Source organism: Drosophila tropicalis, unplaced genomic scaffold (genome assembly GCF_018151085.1).
Source record: "Drosophila tropicalis isolate 14030-0801.00 unplaced genomic scaffold, ASM1815108v1 contig_615, whole genome shotgun sequence".
Taxonomy (NCBI): Eukaryota; Metazoa; Arthropoda; class Insecta; order Diptera; family Drosophilidae; genus Drosophila; species Drosophila tropicalis.
In genome coordinates, this window is record NW_027173095.1 from 1,582,894 (window position 1) to 1,590,328 (window position 7,435).

General features: G+C 43.8%; 1 long non-coding RNA gene across 1 annotated transcript; it reads right to left on the bottom strand.

The window, feature by feature from the left end:
* Positions 1-4,460: 4,460 nt before the first annotated feature.
* Positions 4,461-6,431, bottom strand: LOC137578636 (uncharacterized). The gene is made up of 3 exons (XR_011032726.1): positions 5,895-6,431; positions 4,954-5,324; positions 4,461-4,897 (listed from the first exon to the last, which is right to left on the bottom strand). It is a non-coding gene; the product is annotated as an uncharacterized lncRNA (long non-coding RNA).
* Positions 6,432-7,435: the final 1,004 nt, after the last annotated feature.

The window sequence follows — 7,435 nt, forward strand, 5'->3', positions numbered from 1 at the left end:
AAAGAAGAGGCCAGACGTCATCATGGTGAAGTGTAAAGACCCAGCCAATTACGCGATGGTACTGAAGTCCAGCAGTTCAAGGAAATGTATGTGCGGTTCGACGCACAGCAGCCGGGGAACTACTCCTACAGTTGACCAAGCCAGCGGACGAAGCAACTGTTAAACTGCAGCAGGCAGTGAAACAGGCACTTGGAGACACCGCTGATGTCAGGGCGATCAGCGATAAGGCCATGGTCGAAATAAAGGATCTCGCAGAATTCCACACTGCAGATGATCTTCTGCTCGCCGTCCTGGAACTGATCGACGAGGATTTGCCGGCGGAATGTCACCCAAAGATGCGGAAAGCGTACAGCGGTACACAGACCGCAACAATGATGGTGAACCGGAATCTGGCGAACAAGCTGCTGCAGGCGGGCAAAATACGAGTAGGCATGTGCATATGCCGAGTACGCCTGAAAACTGAGCCGAGACGGTGCTACAAGTGTCTGGACTTTGGGCACACAGCAGCTCGGTGCAGAAGCAAGCACGACGCATCCAAGCTATGCTTCAACTGCTGTAGCAAGGATCACGCTTCAAAGCAATGTGACCAGAAGGCAGCGTGCATACTTTGCACACGACATAAGCGGAGCAATACGGCGCACAACACGCTCAGCAGAGCTTGCCCGTTGTTTGTAGAGGCTGGCAGTAACAGGAAGGATTAAGTTTCTACAGCTTAATCTAAAACACTGCAGGTCTGCACAGGACCTCTTAAAACAAACTGTGCGGGACCTGAAAGTAGATTTCTCAATCTTGTGCGAGCCATATTCCCATATACAGGACCACAGCTGGACGCAAAACCACCGTTATGGCGCGGCAATTTGGAGCAACAGCAGGACACATCTGGAGAATCAGCACAGCGCGGACGGATATGTAAGGGCGAGGAACAATGGAGTATATGTCTACAGCTGCTACATAGCACCGAGCAAACACGTCGACGAATTCTGCAGCATACTGGATGGATTAGTGGAGGACGCCAGAACCCACACGCCAACCATCATAGCCGGCGACTTCAATGCATGGGCAACGGAATGGGGTAGCCAAAGGACCACTAGAAGGGGCAGGGCCCTGCTGGACGCTTTTGCCACACTCAACATCAGTCTGCTTAACGTAGGCAACACCCACACCTACAATAAGGCTGGCAGAGGCTCCGTGATCGACCTCACGTTTGCTAGCCCTTGCCTAGCCCGCAGCGCGCAGTGGGCAGTTTCGGATATCTACACGCACAGCGACCAACGTAGGCAACACCCACACCTACAATAAGGCTGGCAGAGTCTCCGTGATCGACCTCACGTTTGCTAGCCCTTCCCTCGACCTCACGTTTGCTACCCTTCCAGCCCGCAGCGCGCAGTGGGCAGTTTCGGATATCTACACGCACAGCGACCACTTCGCCATTGTGTGCTCTATCAGGAGTTGTCCACCTGCACACACACCAACGACGTTCTACAGCTGGGCCCCAAGCACGCTGAGCGCAGAAGCGTTATTCACCATGATGACCCAAGTGACAAGGAGCAGCAGCACGGACGCGGACACCCAGGCCAACCACATGGGCGACATTCTTCGCAGAGCATGTGATGCAGCCATGATACGCAAACGGCATGGACTCAACAAATGTAAGCCAGTACATTGGTGGAATGCCAGGATTGCGGATGCCAGGAGGCAATGTCATCAGGCCAGACGACGACAGCAACGTGCCCGCAGAATGGCCACGTTTCCGGAGCTGCTTGCAGACTACAAGCGGAAAAAAAGCCAACCTAAATATGGAGATCAAGAGAAGTAAAGCGGACTGCTGGAAGAAGCTGTGCGCAGATGCAGATGCGCAGCCACATGGGACTGCCTATAAACTGGTTATGGGAAAACTCGCCAGGCGCATAATGCCAACGGATCCAACCAAGTTGGGTCACATTGTAGCAACGCTATTCCCTTCAAGGCCGACGAGGAACTTAGCAGCGAGCGGAACACCATGTGCACCGATATTCACAGATGTTGGTGAAGTCGTGGAAGCAGGGAAGAGGATAAACGTACATAAGGCCCCGGGCCCGGACGGGGTCCCGGCTCTTGTAATCAAACTGCTAGTTTGCAAACACGCGTCGACGTTTGTGGAACTTTTCAACACATGCATGCTGCAACAGGAGTTCCCTACGAGGTGGAAGCTACAAAGGTTGGTCCTGCTTCCCAAAGGTGATAAAATAGATGACCCATCTGCATACAGACCCCTGTATATGCTTGATATGATTGGGAAACATTTTGAGCGCATCATTTGCAGCAGACTGGAGAAGGAACTGGAGCAACGTCATGGACTGTCGGACTGGCAGTTCGGATTCAGGAGAAAACGCAGCACTATCAACGCCATCAGTTCGGTGGTAGAGATAGCCGCTAAAGCCATCGAAGGGCAACGCTGGAAAGGCGGCAACAAAAAATACTGCCTTATATCAACGTTGGATGTACGGAATGCTTTTAATTCGGCCAGCTGGGACTCCATTATCGCGTCCCTAGAGCGATTAAACATATCTGAGTACATCATTACCTTATATGCAGCTATTTCCGGGATCGGGTGCTACTCTACGACACAGCAGCTGGTCCACGGAAACACACCATCACAGGCGGAGTACCCCAAGGATCAGTGATCGGACCAACATTGTGGAATGTCATGTATGACACTGTCCTGCGATTGGACATGCCAACTGACACTCGCATAGTGGGAATCGCGGACGACATCGCCATCGTCACTGTGGCCAAGGATATCCAGCAAGCGGAAGAAAACACCAATGCAGCAGTGTTCAGGATTCTGGATTGGATGGAGGCAAACTCACTATCCATAGCCGCACACAAAACCGAGGCCGTGCTCATAAGCAGCAGGAAAAAAGTGGAAACAGCCAGGATCGAAGTCGCCGGATGCTCAATAACATCAAAGCCTGCCATTAAATACCTTGGAGTCATGATGGACCATAGGCTAACATTCAAAGCCCACCTGCAGTATACTGCAGATAAAGCTGCGAAGGCCACGTCAGCTATAACTCGGCTCATGGCTAACGTCGGCGGCCCCAAGCAACGGAGCAGATGGCTCATCTCGACGGTGGTAAGGTCCATCATCCTATATGCCGCCGCCATATGGGCACCAGCGATGTCATCCCCCACCTACAGCCGGGACTGCAGATCGTCGTACCGAACATGCGCGCTCAGGACCATATGCGCGTTTAGGACAGTGGTGCTGTCTGATATGGCCCCACTAGACCTCTTGGCTAACGAGGCTAGAAATAGAGATCCGCCGCCAGTTAGAAGAGAGACGACTCTGACTAACTGGCAACGCAGATGGCGTGACTCAAACCATGGGAGCTGGACAAGGCGTCTTCTCCCCGACATTTGGCCATGGCTTAATCGCAAACATGGCCAGACTGACTTCTATCTGACACAGTTACTGACGGGTCATGGATGCTTTAAATCCTACTTGCATAGGTTTAAACATGAGACGGATCCCTTTTGCACACACTGTGCGGGGAATATAGAAGACGCAGAACACGTCCTGTTTGTCTGTCCTAGATATTCTGCTGAACGGGAAGAGCTAAGCCTAGGCATTGGGAGGCCATTTATAGTCAACGACTTTATGGATATCCTACTTAGCTCGCAAAACAATTGTCTAGCTGTTAGCCACATGGCAGCAGTCATCATGCAATCCTTGCGTCGCGCTGAACGTCAGCGTAACCAAAACTTCAGTTCTAGGTAAACTCTAGACGAGGCATACGTGCCATCTCCGCCTCGTGAAGTAGTACTTAAGCGTTGGTTCCGCGAGAGGGATACGGAGCATAGGGTAGGTTTTAGTGCGGTGCGGTGACCACTAACCAAGGTCGATACCAAGTCCCACACTTCGGCTTTCAATGCTTTCCCCCTATTTAAAAAAAAAAAAAAAAAAAACATACCCATATACATATACGTACTATATAAATACATATATTTGTTTGTTTTTTTTTTTTTTTTTTTTTACATGTGCCACTATATTGTTGTTAACGTTCTTTTAAAATATTTTGTAACAAACCTTTATTACTTTAATCGTCTTGATATTAAAGTAAACTTGATTCAGCACGTAAGAGCGATTCGAAATTCTTTGTTATATTTGGTGTCTCCTTCTCATTTATTATGTTATGGCAGCATTTGGCATAGCGACATATCTCCGACGACATATCTCCGCCCAGTACATTTTTCTGGCGGAGATATGTCGCTTTTTAAACGGCGAAGATATGACGTTTTGAAACGACATATATGTACAATCGATAAATGAACTATCGTCTCGAACTTATTTCGAGTACGTACATATGCATTCCTAATAACTATAGAGATAGTTTGAAATCAGAATAATCAATTCTTTCACAGAAATTATAAATTCAATTTATTTGTTCATTTTACATTACATTATTACATTTTTTCCGTTTTATGAACGATATTATATTTGGTTTACTTTTTTTTTTTTTTTTTTGAAAAATTTTTATTTTTTTTAAATTATAAATGAATACATTGAGAATTGCCTCAATGACTTCTTGGTTACAGCTTGGACATTTAGGTTTCCTATTTGAATTGCCCTCGTTGTGGGAAAGAATTTGATCCCAACACACATGCGTTTGAGCACATTCTCAAAGCCAATACATTTTCTTGCATTTCTCTTACAAGCTTGTGTAAAATGGAACCAGCAAGCATAGAAGTTCATGGTAGGATGCAAGTTTTTCAAAGCAGTGCGCATGGCTTTTTCATAATCAGATATAAAAGATGCACCATTTAAACAGCAAATATTGGAGTCAATGTATGTGAACAAATGCTGATAGCAAAGTTCTGTTTTTCTTGACATCAGAGCATATATAAAAGGAGTTATCTAAATATAAAAACATTTTAATTATTTAATAATATTTAAAATTGTACGATATTTACCTTCTGCAAATGTTTTATGTATATTATTAAGAGTTGCTTAAATTCTCCAAAAGGGCATACTTTAAATGTGGCATCAATCAAAAAATGTATATTTTCCTCCGGAATGTTCGCTTGCATCAAAGCGATAACCTTGTCTGATGCAAATACGCAGTATGCGAAAGAGCTTGACAAGTATACTTTTTTGAAAAAACATTTTGGAGAATTTCCCTTGGTCGTACCAAAGAGTTTCATAATATTTTCATCTTCAAAAGCTGTACGTACTTCGGTTGCTGAGCTAGGAGATTTAGGCAAGAAAGGCTGTCTCTTTTTTTTGGAGAGTACGTTTGACAACATCGTAATTTATTTCAATCTCTTCTATTCCCAGCGTTTTTCTATTAGGAAAAAAAAAAACGCATATAACAAAAAATTATAAAAACAACACATATGTACACTGCGGAGCTTAACAATAAGCGCACCCAGTTTTTCCAGTGTAGCTTTCGTAATAGGCGGACTAGCGAAAAACTGTAAACGAGGTATGAAAGAGAATCGAGAACAAAATTTGGTGACAACACAACAACAACTGCAACGGAACTTATTTTTTCTGTATTTATGTATGTGATTTTCGGCTGGTGCGCAACTTTTGTTTTCGATTCTCTTTCATACCTCATTTACAGTTTTTTCTTACGAAAGCTACACAGAAAAAACTTGGTGCGCTTATTGTTAAGCTCCGCAGAATATAATTCCACAGAATTATTTGCTAACAAACTGTTATAAATATTTGTATTTACATGCATTATATGTATTTACATATGTACATATGTATGTATGTTTATACCAGTTATTATCACATTCGCATACATACATATATGTATACATATACATACATAGGTACATATAGTACATACATAAATACATATGTATGTATCACATACTAAATATTTTATATTTCTACGTTTACTTACTCAGCTAAAACATCATTAAATATTTTTTTAATGTCGTTGTTTTTGTTATTTTGGCAATCTTTTTTTATTTCACTAAGCACACTTATTTGTTCCATTTCGTGGCCCTGTGACCCATGAGCATGCACCATGTATTCTTCTTTTGAAAAAACGTTACTTTTATCTTCGGCCAGATACACTCGCGCTTTGCAGCCGGCTACACGACACGTATATGTGGTTGAACCGTTCTTTAACTGTTTATTTTTAATGTAAATTTGTTGTTCACTTAGAGTAAACAGCAACAAAGAACAACCCGCACGGCTTCCTTCTCTGAGCTCGAATTGTATATTTGCGTAGTCCATAATGCCTCACACAGCTCAAACTATTTAATCAAAATGTTTCCAAACGCTATTAATACTGAAAATATCAGTCCTAGGCAACAAACTTTTGGCACGCAAGTTCTGTACTCAACTAACATGCGTTGCAAATTTCTGCTTTGTGCTAGCTTCCGAACCACACTCGGCGTTAGCGACAATACGCTGTCGCCCGCTATTCTTTAAGCGACAAAATGCAGATGACCAATCACAGCTCCATTAGAAGCTGATGCAACATTACCGCCGAAATACAGAACCCATCAATCCGACTGTCGCCAGTCCATATAAATCAAATACGCGCTTTACGCGCAGACATATACATACATAATATTATATTACGAATGCAGATTGTTCATTTATTGTATGTGCATAGATTTGTACATAATTTCGCGCGGAGATATGTCGTTTTTCTAACGGCGGAGATATGACGTTTTGAAACGACATATCATCGCCGGTCATCTGCGCGGAGATATGTCGTTTCAAAACGTCATATCTCCGCCGTTAGAAAAACGACATATCTCCGCGCGGAATAATGTCGTTTTGAAACGACATGTCTCCGCGCGAAATTATGTCGTTTCAGAACGACATTTCTCCGCGCGGAGATATGTCGTTTTTCTAACGGCGGAGATATGTCGGCGGAGATAAGTCGTTACCCCGCAGCATTTGCATGTATTTATAGTATATTGTTATTAAAACTTGGTGTCACGAAACTTTAAACTGAACTTCTAATTTTATCAACGTCTTTGCAACTCGAGCTCACTTTTGTAAATAAGCCTACAATAAAACGCTACTACTTATGAAAACTTTGTTTGCCAATTGCAGCTTTGCTTAGGAGATCGATTTCACTAGAATTTGCCGCCTTCGCTGCTTCGTCTGCCCATCGCAGCTCAGTTATCTGATCAGTTTCGCCAGAAATTGCTAACTTTCCAGCGTAGTCCGCTCAGCGTAGTTCTGCCAGCAGATTGATTTCGCCCGAAACGCAATATTGTGGCTCTGTGGCGTTTTGGCAATTTCGCCGAATTATAAAATTCGAAGCAGAGTGAGCGCCAAACAATGTATCGATCTTGTAGCTTTGCAGCACATAAACATTTCCATTGAATTACAAAATTTACACATGTGTATCTGCATACATGTATATACATACATAAAATTAGCTTTTTTTTTTTTTTTTTTTTTGTTTGATTGTGGTTT